Raw genomic sequence first — 13,574 nt, forward strand, 5'->3', positions numbered from 1 at the left:
TAACAAGCTCTTCCCTAACTAGTTCCTATCTAACAAGCTCTTCCCTAACTAGTTCCTATCTAACAAGCTCTTCCCTAACTAGTTCCTATCTAACAAGCTCTTCCCTAACTAGTTCTATCTAACAAGCTCCTCCCTAACTAGTTCCTATCTAACAAGCTCTTCCCTAACTAGTTCCTATCTAACAAGCTCTTCCCTAACTAGTTCCTATCTAACAAGCTCCTCCCTAACTAGTTCCTATCTAACAAGCTCTTCCCTAACTAGTTCCTATCTAACAAGCTCTTCCCTAACTAGTTCCTATCTAACAAGCTCCTCCCTAACTAGTTCCTATCTAACAAGCTCTTCCCTAACTAGTTCCTATCTAACAAGCTCCTCCCTAACTAGTTCAATCTAACAAGCTCTTCCCTAACTAGTTCCTATCTAACAAGCTCCTCCCTAACTAGTTCCTATCTAACAAGCTCTTCCCTAACTAGTTCCTATCTAACAAGCTCCTCCCTAACTAGTTCCTATCTAACAAGCTCCTCCCTAACTAGTTCCTATCTAACAAGCTCTTCCCTAACTAGTTCCTATCTAACAAGCTCCTCCCTAACTAGTTCCTATCTAACAAGCTCCTCCCTAACTAGTTCCTATCTAACAAGCTCCTCCCTAACTAGTTCCTATCTAACAAGCTCTTCCCTAACTAGTTCCTATCTAACAAGCTCTTCCCTAACTAGTTCCTATCTAACAAGCTCTTCCCTAACTAGTTCCTATCTAACAAGCTCCTCCCTAACTAGTTCCTATCTAACAAGCTCTTCCCTAACTAGTTCCTATCTAACAAGCTCTTCCCTAACTAGTTCCTATCTAACAAGCTCTTCCCTAACTAGTTCCTATCTAACAAGCTCCTCCCTAACTAGTTCCTATCTAACAAGCTCTTCCCTAACTAGTTCCTATCTAACGAGCTCCTCCTAACTAGTTCCTATCTAACAAGCTCTTCCCTAACTAGTTCCTATCTAACAAGCTCCTCCCTAACTAGTTCCTATCTAAACAAGCTCTTCCCTAACTAGTTCCTATCTAACAAGCTCTTCCCTAACTAGTTCCTATCTAACAAGCTCTTCCCTAACTAGTTCCTATCTAACAAGCTCTTCCTAACTAGTTCCTATCTAACAAGCTCCTCCCTAACTAGTTCCTATCTAACAAGCTCTTCCCTAACTAGTTCCTATCTAACAAGCTCTTCCCTAACTAGTTCCTATCTAACAAGCTCTTCCCTAACTAGTTCCTATCTAACGAGCTCTTCCCTAACTTCCTATCTAACAAGCTCCTCCCTAACTAGTTCCTATCTAACAAGCTCTTCCCTAACTAGTTCCTATCTAACGAGCTCTTCCCTAACTAGTTCCTATCTAACGAGCTCTTCCCTAACTAGTTCCTATCTAACGAGCTCTTCCCTAACTAGTTCCTATCTAACAAGCTCCTCCCTAAACTAGTTCCTATCTAACAAGCTCCTCCCTAACTAGTTCCTATCTAACAAGCTCTTCCCTAACTAGTTCCTATCTAACAAGCTCCTCCCTAACTAGTTCCTATCTAACAAGCTCTTCCCTAACTAGTTCCTATCTAACAAGCTCTTCCCTAACTAGTTCCTATCTAACAAGCTCTTCCCTAACTAGTTCCTATCTAACGAGCTCCTCCCTAACTAGTTCCTATCTAACGAGCTCTTCCCTAACTAGTTCCTATCTAACAAGCTCTTCCCTAACTAGTTCCTATCTAACAAGCTCTTCCCTAACTAGTTCCTATCTAACAAGCTCTTCCCTAACTAGTTCCTATCTAACAAGCTCTTCCCTAACTAGTTCCTATCTAACGAGCTCTTCCCTAACTAGTTCCTATCTAACAAGCTCTTCCCTAACTAGTTCCTATCTAACAAGCTCCTCCCTAACTAGTTCCTATCTAACAAGCTCCTCCCTAAACTAGTTCCTATCTAACAAGCTCTCCCTAACTAGTTCCTATCTAACAAGCTCCTCCCTAACTAGTTCCTATCTAACAAGCTCTTCCCTAACTAGTTCCTATCTAACAAGCTCTTCCCTAACTAGTTCCTATCTAACAAGCTCCTCCCTAACTAGTTCCTATCTAACAAGCTCTTCCCTAACTAGTTCCTATCTAACAAGCTCCTCCCTAACTAGTTCCTATCTAACAAGCTCCTCCCTAACTAGTTCCTATCTAACAAGCTCTTCCCTAACTAGTTTCTATCTAACAAGCTCTTCCCTAACTAGTTCCTATCTAACAAGCTCTTCCCTAACTAGTTCCTATCTAACGAGCTCCTCCCTAACTAGTTCCTATCTAACAAGCTCTTCCCTAACTAGTTCCTATCTAACAAGCTCCTCCCTAACTAGTTCCTATCTAACAAGCTCTTCCCTAACTAGTTCCTATCTAACAAGCTCTTCCCTAACTAGTTCCTATCTAACAAGCTCTTCCTAACTAGTTCCTATCTAACAAGCTTCCCTAACTAGTTCCTATCTAACAAGCTCCTCCCTAACTAGTTCCTATCTAACAAGCTCTTCCCTAACTAGTTCCTATCTAACAAGCTCTTCCCTAACTAGTTCCTATCTAACAAGCTCTTCCCTAACTAGTTCCTATCTAACAAGCTCTTCCCTAACTAGTTCCTATCTAACAAGCTCCTCCCTAACTAGTTCCTATCTAACAAGCTCTTCCCTAACTAGTTCCTATCTAACAAGCTCTTCCCTAACTAGTTCCTATCTAACAAGCTCTTCCTAACTAGTTCCTATCTAACAAGCTCTTCCCTAACTAGTTCCTATCTAACAAGCTCCTCCCTAACTAGTTCCTATCTAACAAGCTCTTCCCTAACTAGTTCCTATCTAACAAGCTCTTCCCTAACTAGTTCCTATCTAACAAGCTCTTCCCTAACTAGTTCCTATCTAACGAGCTCTTCCCTAACTAGTTCCTATCTAACAAGCTCCTCCCTAACTAGTTCCTATCTAACAAGCTCTTCCCTAACTAGTTCCTATCTAACGAGCTCTTCCCTAACTAGTTCCTATCTAACGAGCTCTTCCCTAACTAGTTCCTATCTAACGAGCTTCCCTAACTAGTTCCTATCTAACAAGCTCCTCTCTAACTAGTTACTATCTAACAAGCTCCTCCCTAACTAGTTCCTATCTAACAAGCTCTTCCCTAACTAGTTCCTATCTAACAAGCTCTTCCCTAACTAGTTCCTATCTAACAAGCTCCTCCCTAACTAGTTCCTATCTAACAAGCTCCTCCCTAACTAGTTCCTATCTAACAACCTCCCTAACTAGTTCCTATCTAACAAGCTCTTCCTAACTAGTTCCTATCTAACAAGCTCTTCCCTAACTAGTTCCTATCTAACAAGCTCTTCCCTAACTAGTTCCTATCTAACGAGCTCCTCCCTAACTAGTTCCTATCTAACGAGCTCTTCCCTAACTAGTTCCTATCTAACGAGCTCTTCCCTAACTAGTTCCTATCTAACAAGCTCTTCCCTAACTAGTTCCTATCTAACAAGCTCTTCCCTAACTAGTTCCTATCTAACGAGCTCTTCCCTAACTAGTTCCTATCTAACAAGCTCTTCCCTAACTAGTTCCTATCTAACGAGCTCCCTAACTAGTTCCTATCTAACAAGCTCTTCCCTAACTAGTTCCTATCTAACAAGCTCCTCCCTAACTAGTTCCTATCTAACAAGCTCTTCCCTAACTAGTTCCTATCTAACAAGCTCTTCCCTAACTAGTTCCTATCTAACAAGCTCTTCCCTAACTAGTTCCTATCTAACAAGCTCCCTAACTAGTTCCTATCTAACAAGCTCCTCCCTAACTAGTTCCTATCTAACAAGCTCTTCCCTAACTAGTTCCTATCTAACAAGCTCTTCCCTAACTAGTTCCTATCTAACAAGCTCTTCCCTAACTAGTTCCTATCTAACAAGCTCCTCCCTAACTAGTTCCTATCTAACAAGCTCTTCCCTAACTAGTTCCTATCTAACAAGCTCTTCCCTAACTAGTTCCTATCTAACGAGCTCTTCCCTAACTAGTTCCTATCTAACAAGCTCCTCCCTAAACTAGTTCCTATCTAACAAGCTCTTCCCTAACTAGTTCCTATCTAACAAGCTCTTCCCTAACTAGTTCCTATCTAACGAGCTCTTCCCTAACTAGTTCCTATCTAACGAGCTCTTCCCTAACTAGTTCCTATCTAACAAGCTCCTCCCTAACTAGTTCCTATCTAACAAGCTCCTCCCTAACTAGTTCCTATCTAACAAGCTCTTCCCTAACTAGTTCCTATCTAACAAGCTCCTCCCTAACTAGTTCCTATCTAACAAGCTCTTCCCTAACTAGTTCCTATCTAACAAGCTCTTCCCTAACTAGTTCCTATCTAACAAGCTCTTCCCTAACTAGTTCCTATCTAACGAGCTCCTCCCTAACTAGTTCCTATCTAACGAGCTCTTCCCTAACTAGTTCCTATCTAACAAGCTCTTCCCTAACTAGTTCCTATCTAACAAGCTCTTCCCTAACTAGTTCCTATCTAACAAGCTCTTCCCTAACTAGTTCCTATCTAACAAGCTCTTCCCTAACTAGTTCCTATCTAACGAGCTCTTCCCTAACTAGTTCCTATCTAACAAGCTCTTCCCTAACTAGTTCCTATCTAACAAGCTCCTCCCTAACTAGTTCCTATCTAACAAGCTCCTCCCTAACTAGTTCCTATCTAACAAGCTCTTCCCTAACTAGTTCCTATCTAACAAGCTCTTCCCTAACTAGTTCCTATCTAACAAGCTCCTCCCTAACTAGTTCCTATCTAACAAGCTCCTCCCTAACTAGTTCCTATCTAACAAGCCTCCCTAACTAGTCCTATCTAACAAGCTCTTCCCTAACTAGTTCCTATCTAACAAGCTCCTCCCTAACTAGTTCCTATCTAACAAGCTCTTCCCTAACTAGTTCCTATCTAACAAGCTCTTCCCTAACTAGTTCCTATCTAACAAGCTCTTCCCTAACTAGTTCCTATCTAACGAGCTCCTCCCTAACTAGTTCCTATCTAACGAGCTCTTCCCTAACTAGTTCCTATCTAACAAGCTCTTCCCTAACTAGTTCCTATCTAACAAGCTCTTCCCTAACTAGTTCCTATCTAACAAGCTCTCCCTAAACTAGTTCCTATCTAACAAGCTCTTCCCTAACTAGTTCCTATCTAACGAGCTTCCCTAACTAGTTCCTATCTAACAAGCTCTTCCCTAACTAGTTCCTATCTAACAAGCTCCTCCCTAACTAGTTCCTATCTAACAAGCTCCTCCCTAACTAGTTCCTATCTAACAAGCTCTTCCCTAACTAGTTCCTATCTAACAAGCTCTTCCCTAACTAGTTCCTATCTAACAAGCTCTTCCCTAACTAGTTCCTATCTAACAAGCTCCTCCCTAACTAGTTCCTATCTAACAAGCTCTTCCCTAACTAGTTCCTATCTAACAAGCTCCTCCCTAACTAGTTCCTATCTAACAAGCTCCTCCCTAACTAGTTCCTATCTAACAAGCTCTTCCCTAACTAGTTCCTATCTAACAAGCTCTTCCCTAACTAGTTCCTATCTAACGAGCTCCTCCCTAACTAGTTCCTATCTAACAAGCTCTTCCCTAACTAGTTCCTATCTAACAAGCTCTTCCCTAACTAGTTCCTATCTAACAAGCTCCTCCCTAACTAGTTCCTATCTAACAAGCTCTTCCCTAACTAGTTCCTATCTAACAAGCTCTTCCCTAACTAGTTCCTATCTACCAAGCTCCTCCCTAACTCGTTCCTATCTAACAAGCTCTTCCCTAACTAGTTCCTATCTAACAAGCTCTTCCCTAAACTAGTTCCTATCTAACAAGCTCCTCCCTAACTAGTTCCTATCTAACAAGCTCCTCCCTAACTAGTTCCTATCTAACAAGCTCTTCCCTAACTAGTTCCTATCTAAAAGCTCTTCCCTAACTAGTTCCTATCTAACAAGCTCCTCCCTAACTAGTTCCTATCTAACAAGCTCTTCCCTAACTAGTTCCTATCTAACAAGCTCTTCCCTAACTAGTTCCTATCTAACAAGCTCCTCCCTAACTAGTTCCTATCTAACAAGCTCTTCCCTAACTAGTTCCTATCTAACAAGCTCCTCCCTAACTAGTTCCTATCTAACAAGCTCCTCCCTAACTAGTTCCTATCTAACAAGCTCTTCCCTAACTAGTTCCTATCTAACAAGCTCTTCCCTAACTAGTTCCTATCTAACGAGCTCTCCCTAACTAGTTCCTATCTAACAAGCTCTTCCCTAACTAGTTCCTATCTAACAAGCTCTTCCCTAACTAGTTCCTATCTAACAAGCTCCTCCCTAACTAGTTCCTATCTAACGAGCTCTTCCCTAACTAGTTCCTATCTAACAAGCTCCTCCCTAACTAGTTCCTATCTAACAAGCTTGACTCTCATGCTATAAACACATCTATCCATTTCTTAAAGACTAAAGTCAGTTATTATCAGACATCCTATGTATTTTTTCATTATTTTCCATAAGTCCAGGTAGACCAGGTGAGTTTAGTCCTTCATCTTGTCTGCTACATTTCAGGCGCCCTCGCTGCAGCTGAGGGAAAAAGATGATTTGCTGCGATCTCCGCTGCCGCCGGCCGGCTCCACGCTGGCGCCGCTGATCGCTGGAAACAAGGTGGGAAATTAATAATCATCACTAGTTTTAATGGCTGAAAACGGCGTGAAATCGTAAAAAAAAGATTTCTCATTTTCTGAAAAAGTTTGTAAAAAATGAAAATAATTTTTCCAGATTTCTAGACATTGCTCGACGGCTGCAGTTATTTTTTACATTGATTCGCCTGCAGATGAATTTATTATTTCTATTATCAATATGGGAGAGTTTTAAAAATGAGATCTTGTGCCTTGAGAAATTAATCTGCATTAATAAACCTAAAATAAATCAGTGACTTATCTTTGATTTGAACATTTTAACCATTAATGTTTCGGTTTTTAAAAACCATAAATGCTTCATTTCACCGTCTGGTTGTCAGGAATTTGTTGGTTAAAATGTTTTTATTCAGACCAGAGTTGGATAATAATTCGGTACATTTACTTCAGTAACTTTTTTGAAAAAATATTTTTACTACGCTGTACTTTTTACTTTCACTTGAGTAAAATGTGTGGAAGAAGTTTCTACGTTCTGGACGATCCAGAAATTTTACTGGAGATTGGAGTTGCTTCATAATAAAAGGTAAAAGTAAAAAGTACAACATAGTGAAAATTCTCCTGAAAAGATTTTCTTCCGAAAGGTAAAGGCGACTATTTGTCTCTGTTTTTTCACATTAAATTCAATGAAATGTATGGAAATGTTTAACAGGCTGTGAATGTTTTCTGTCAGGACGGCGCCGAGCCGGACGAGCCGGAGGAGCTGGACTTCATGTTCGACGAGGAGATGGAGCAGATGGACGGCCGGCGCAACACCTTCACCGACTGGTCGGACGAGGACTCGGACTGCGAGCTGGACGACCACGACGTCAACAAGATCCTGATCGTCACGCAGACGCCGCCGTACCTGCGGAAGCACCCGGGCGGCGACCGCACCGGCCACCACACGTCGCGCGCCAAGCTGACCAGCGAGCTGGCCAAGGTCATCAACGACGGCCTCTTCTACTACGAGCAGGACTTGTGGGACGACAAGTACGAGCCGGAGTACGCCACCATCAAGGTCAGCCGAGGTCACCGCCGCTCCGCTCACTGAAACCAAACCAAACGAGGAAAACCGTAACAAACCGTCGTCCTGCATTTCTAAAACTAAAACCTGCTGCAGTTACAGAGGCAACATCCGTCATTCTCAGGTTTATTGATCCATTTCTTAGCCATCGAGTCCGATGGGACCGATGGGACCGATGGGACCGACCCAGGGCCGTCTTGGACGTCTCCAACACAGCTGAACCAAATCGCTGAATCAACTCCTAGATGCAGTCACGTTCTGCAGAGTCCTGCTAATGGCCTCATTAACTGAAGTCGAAACGTTTCAGGAGACCTTGGAGGCCTGGACTAACCGACCCGTCCGGACTCCATTCTCTAGTTTAACACATTTCTTAAAATAGTTTCTTCTGCTCAGTAAAAATGGCCGATCCATGTTTACGTAGTCGATACTTTTCTGCACCTAAAAATAAACCGAAATATGAGAAACTAAAACTACTGCTACAAAATCTAAACAATATTTATGTCAAAAATTCTAAACCAAATCAAACTAAACTGTAAACTATTGAATGGTTAAACTGATTAATCAAAGTTTTGACTTTTGAAGATTTAATTTTTGGAAAATGTGGATTTGTTTCCCTGGGTTTCCATAGTTACAAGTGATGTCACACCCAGACGGCCATCTTGTTCGTTTGGACTTGGAGTTGGAGTCAGAATATGATTTTATTTTTATTTTATTTACCAGAAAAAGTCTCAACAATAAAGTCAAAGAATATTTCATCATTCAGACCAAAACTGAATTTGTTTCTTTATTGAAATCAAAATATCAGGAGAAAAAGTCGAAACTTTGAGAAGATGAAAAACAATCCAAATCAATTAACATAATCTTCTTGTGAATAAATACTTGGTATAAGTTTTAAAAATTATAATTAATGCTTAGTAGACACAATTAATCTAAACACATCTGCTTCAAATTATCAGCAGCAGTCCAATTGTGACATCACATCCTGCTAACTAATCCGAAACTTTTTCTAATATTTTGTTTATAATTTTAGGATCAAATATTTCCTGCAGCCTTAACGTTCACTGAACAGATGATTGAAATAAAACCCAGGTTTAGAAAATGTTTCCTGCCGTTTGAAATTTCCTTTTAGAAAAGGAAGTGAGAAATAAACCAGGAAGTCGGGTCTTTTATTCTGAAGGCGTGTGGGAGCTTTTCTGGCTCCGTGGTTCTTCTCTGTTTGTGGAGGCGATTCTGCCGCAGACCAGAGGACTCGGGATTATTATGAAACGCAGAGCGCTGCTTTTAGTTTTGTTCTGCTTTGTTGCCGTGGCGACCCATTGTGTGGGACCGCCACGTGTCGCCCGGCGTACGTCCAGCGCCCCGCGGACCGCGGCTTTATAAGCAGCTGGCCGCCTGACGGGGAGATGGACGCCGTGCGGTCCGGAGGCGTTCGGCAGCTCGTTCAAACGGGAAGCGGGCCGTTCAGCCGTGTCTGGTCCGGTACCGAGCGGTACGAGCGGTACCGAGCGGTACCGAGTCGGTACCAGCGCTTCGGGTCGCTGTGGTTTCCTGACGATCCTTACGGTCCGTCGGCTTAAAAACCGACTGAAATTCAACTTTGTGTCGTATTTCTGCAGCAAGAGGTGGAAAACTTCAAGAAGGTTCATCTGATCAGCCGCGAACAGTTCGACTGTCTGACCCCTGAACCCCCGGTTGACCCCAACCAGGAAGTGCCTCCGGGGCCGCCCCGCCCCCAGCAGAGTAAGGACACAACGACCTAGATTTAGGCTTATTTCTCTTTTTAATATTGTGTTTATTTTTATAATATTTTAGGACCAATACAGAAAAATCTTGACTTTTTGTTCAATTCAGATTTTTTCTGTCAGAATTCCAATATTTTTCCTGAGAATTGGGACTTCTCTTCCCAATTCTCACCTTTTAATTTTTTTCAGAATTTGGATTCAATTTTCCAGAAGTAATGATTGAATTCAGAATCCTTCACTTCCTGTTCCTCTCTGTTTCCAGTCCCCACAGACGCTCTGGCAAACAAACTGTTCGGCGTTCCCGATCCGTCCTCCACGGCGCGCTCGCTGCCCACCACCGTGCCCGAGTCTCCCAACTACCGCAGCGCCCGGACGCCCCGCACGCCACGCACGCCCCACAGGAAGGACGCCGCCGCGACGCCGCGTTCTACCGGTGGTGAAGGAGAGCCGGCCGGTCGACGCCAAGGCAAGACGAAGAAAGTCGGGAGTTGATGAGGAAAACTTGAGCCGAGTCTCACGGTTTCGTCTGTTTCAGACACCGAGGAAGAGGAAGACCCGACACAGCTCCAACCCTCCTCTGGAGTGCCACGTGGGCTGGGTGATGGACTCCAGGGAGCACCGCTCCCGCACCGCCTCCGTCAGGTGAGGGAAGTGCTGGCGTTACAAACAAAAGCTGTTAGGTTTCATGGAAAACGAGTCAAAATTCTGCAGACTGGAGTTTAGTTGAAGCTCAGTAAATCTGGCTGTGAATGAGTTTTCTGTGGTTTGTGTTGCTCCGCCCCCCTGGTGTTGCTCCGCCCCCCTGGTGTTGCTCCGCCCCCCTGGTGTTGCTCCGCCCCAGCAGCTCCAACGCCAGCCCGTCTGAAGGGACGCCCGTCCTCGGCGGCGTCGGCTGCACGCCGCAGTCCCTGCCGAAGTTCCAGCACCCGTCACACGAGCTGCTGAAGGAGAACGGCTTCACGCAACACGTCTACCACAAATACCGCCGGCGCTGCCTGAACGGTAAGCCTCCCTCGCCGCCGCCGCCCGGCGACTAGCGACCTGAACGCTGTTTTCTCCGCCCGTCACAGAGAGGAAGCGGCTGGGAATCGGCCAATCGCAGGAGATGAACACGCTGTTCCGGTTCTGGTCGTTCTTCCTGCGGGATCACTTCAACAGGAAGATGTACGAGGAGTTCAGGCAGCTGGTGGTGGAGGACGGCAAGGAGGGCTACAGGTAGCGGTCGCTCCGCAGCGCCTCATTGGCTGGCGCGGCGCGTTCTGATTGGCTCTGTGCTGCAGGTACGGTTTGGAGTGCCTGTTCCGGTACTACAGCTACGGCCTGGAGAGGAAGTTCAGACCCGACATCTTCAAGGACTTCCAGGAGGAAACCATGAAAGATTACGAAGCAGGTCAGGAAACGATTCATCACGATTGTCAATTGATTCAGTTATGGATTAATCGTTGACTGGAGCAAGAATAAAAACATTTTGCATTTAAAATGAAAAAAATATTCATTGTCTAAAGATTTTCCACAAAAACTGACAAAAAGTCACAAATTTATTCTGTGATCAAAAAAAATCTTCAAATCAGTTTAACCCAATCAATAATCCCAGATAATTTTCCACTGGCTGATACTCAGTTCAAGTTTTCACAGAAATATTTTGATTCATCCTAAATGAATGTGTCATTGTTCTGTTTCATAAAGTTACATGTTTTCATTGGATGAATAATTGAAATGCTGTTAAATGTGACCATTTTTAATCAGATTAATTGATGACTGTTCAGATCTGTAAACGATTTAAAATCATGTTAAATCCCATGAAATGAACTTTCCAGTTGATGTAATGAGTTCTGGTCCGGCTCTCAGGTCAGCTGTACGGCCTGGAGAAGTTCTGGGCTTTCCTCAAATACTCCAAAGCCAAGAACCTGGAGATCGAACCCAAACTGCAGCAATGTCTGAGCAACTTCAAACGCCTGGAGGACTTCAGGATCGACGTGAGTAAACAGCAGAAGAAGAAGCCAATACCACGCCAATGATCGATTAGGAAAATTCCTTAAAGCAAATTAAATTTGGTTCAATATCATCCAGATCAAAAAGAGCAATGATGTGAAAAAACGGGAAATGTTTTCATCTTTAAAAAAGGAATTTAATCATTTACATGAGACATTTTTCATCTTTTACTATTATAAGTGGCTACTACAAAACAGGACCATTCATTTATCCAATTAAATCAGAATAATCCAGAGAATGCAGCTTTTCTGCTCATCATTGAAAAGTATCAAATCCATGTATTTAAAATTAAGGCCTTAAAATCATTTTTAAGTCGTCCTAAATAAATTAATCACAGGTCTTAAACGTTGTCATAAACTATTTTTACTACATTGTTGGGTTCTGTAGCCTGAGGTATTCCAGGCTAATGCTAACAAGATGCTAATGTACTTGCTAGCTATGTTGTCTGGATGAGTGAGTTCATGTGTCATGATTCTCTTTTGTAGATTTCTATTGTGATTTGGGTCTAAAGTTTCATTCACTGGTCTTAAATGGTCTGCTATTCAATGTTTGTGAATTAAGGCCTTGAAACGTCTTAAATTAAGGACAAAAGGAAAGTCGGCCTTAAATACATTAATTACAGGCTCAGATTTTATCATGGCAGCATAATGTCCAGCATTGTTTTAATTCTGATTGGAAGCAGTTACTGATAGCAACTGGCTGATATAGCCCTGCTAGTTAGCATTTGCAAATCTACTATATATATATATATATATACACCCCCAAACTGGAGCAGTGGCTAACAGATCCCAGGAACAACATCAGACATCTCAGTCCAGAAATGTGCAGCAGCCAAGATACTGCAGGACCCTCAAGCTCCCAGGCCTCTGGTAGAGGACCAATATATATAGATCTATATATATAGATCTATATATATAGATCTATATATATAGATCTATATATAGATCTATATATCCTCTGGTAGAGGACCGAGCTCAGAGGATAAGAACCACCCGCGTTGGGTGAGAAGGGAATTTTTATATATATATATATATATATATAATATATATATATATATATTATATATATATATTATATATATATATATATATATATATAGTAGATTTGTTGTGATGCAGGGGGATTTAAAAATCTTACATTCATGTTGATGAAATAATTTCATACATTTGTCAGGACTGTTTAATCTCCCAAGTTAGTTTTTGTTTTTTTCTCTGTCTTCAGGTCATTCAAGTTGCTTAATGTCCATTTGCTGTTGGACATGAGTCTTAAATTGAATTTAAAATGTTATAAAAAGTTTAGATTTGCTGACGCGGCAGACAGAAACCCTGAATCCTTCCTTCACTTCCTGAAGCGTTTCTGTCATCTTCCAGCCTCCGATGGACGACGGTGGACCGCAGGAGAACACCCGTCAGCGGAGACGGCCGGCGCCGCCCACCCTCCCAGCCCTCTGGGCCGGCCCCATAGCCAGGCCTGCGCCGCAACCCTCCCACACCTGTTGCTGCTGCTGCTGGTCCTCAGCCAAGGACATGCCAAACCCGCCAAGCAGAACAGAGAGCCGCTGCAGAAAGGACGCCAAAACACTGAAGTAACTGCAACAGGGTTCTGCGGGGACCGAGCCGAGCGGGTCTGCCTGGCGCCAGAGGGGAGGAGCGCTTCATTCGTTCACCTGATCAGTTTCAGAACAAAAAACCGTTGATTTGATTTTCTCAAGAGGTTAAATTTGTGGATGGATCATGAAGAACGAGTTTCCCCACCGCTCCGTCTGGAAGGTTTTGACTCCCCGATCTGGACCGGACGATCAGGACCGGACCGGTTCCTCATGAATCTGGACTCACAGCACATAAAGCAGAGACCCGCTCGTCAGGCTGTGATCGTTGCCTTATTCTGATGTTACCATGTTACCATGGTGGCCTGTTCCAGCAGCGGCCACCAGGTGGCGCTGCCGGGTTCCCTCCGTCTGAACCGTCTTCTTCTGTTACTGAGATTTAAAAAAACAAACCAACTCAATGAGAATTAAAGATGGCCGCCTTCTGGCTCCTCCTCCTTCCAGCGTCAGCAACGCTAAGCCACCCGGACCTGGACCTGGACCCGGACCTGGACCCGGACCTGGACCCGGACCTGACCCGGACCTGGACCGGGACCTGGGACTGGACCGGGACA

The 13,574-nt window shown here is 43.3% G+C and overlaps 1 pseudogene; it reads left to right on the forward strand.

The window, feature by feature from the left end:
- Positions 1 to 13,003, forward strand: part of LOC129355304 (la-related protein 1-like) — a 37,377-nt pseudogene extending 24,374 nt beyond the window's left edge.
- The last annotated feature ends 571 nt before the right edge of the window (positions 13,004 to 13,574 follow it).

The sequence above is a fragment of the Poeciliopsis prolifica genome, unplaced genomic scaffold (genome assembly GCF_027474105.1).
Source record: "Poeciliopsis prolifica strain line A6 unplaced genomic scaffold, Auburn_PproV2 SCAFFOLD129, whole genome shotgun sequence".
NCBI lineage: Eukaryota > Metazoa > Chordata > Actinopteri > Cyprinodontiformes > Poeciliidae > Poeciliopsis > Poeciliopsis prolifica.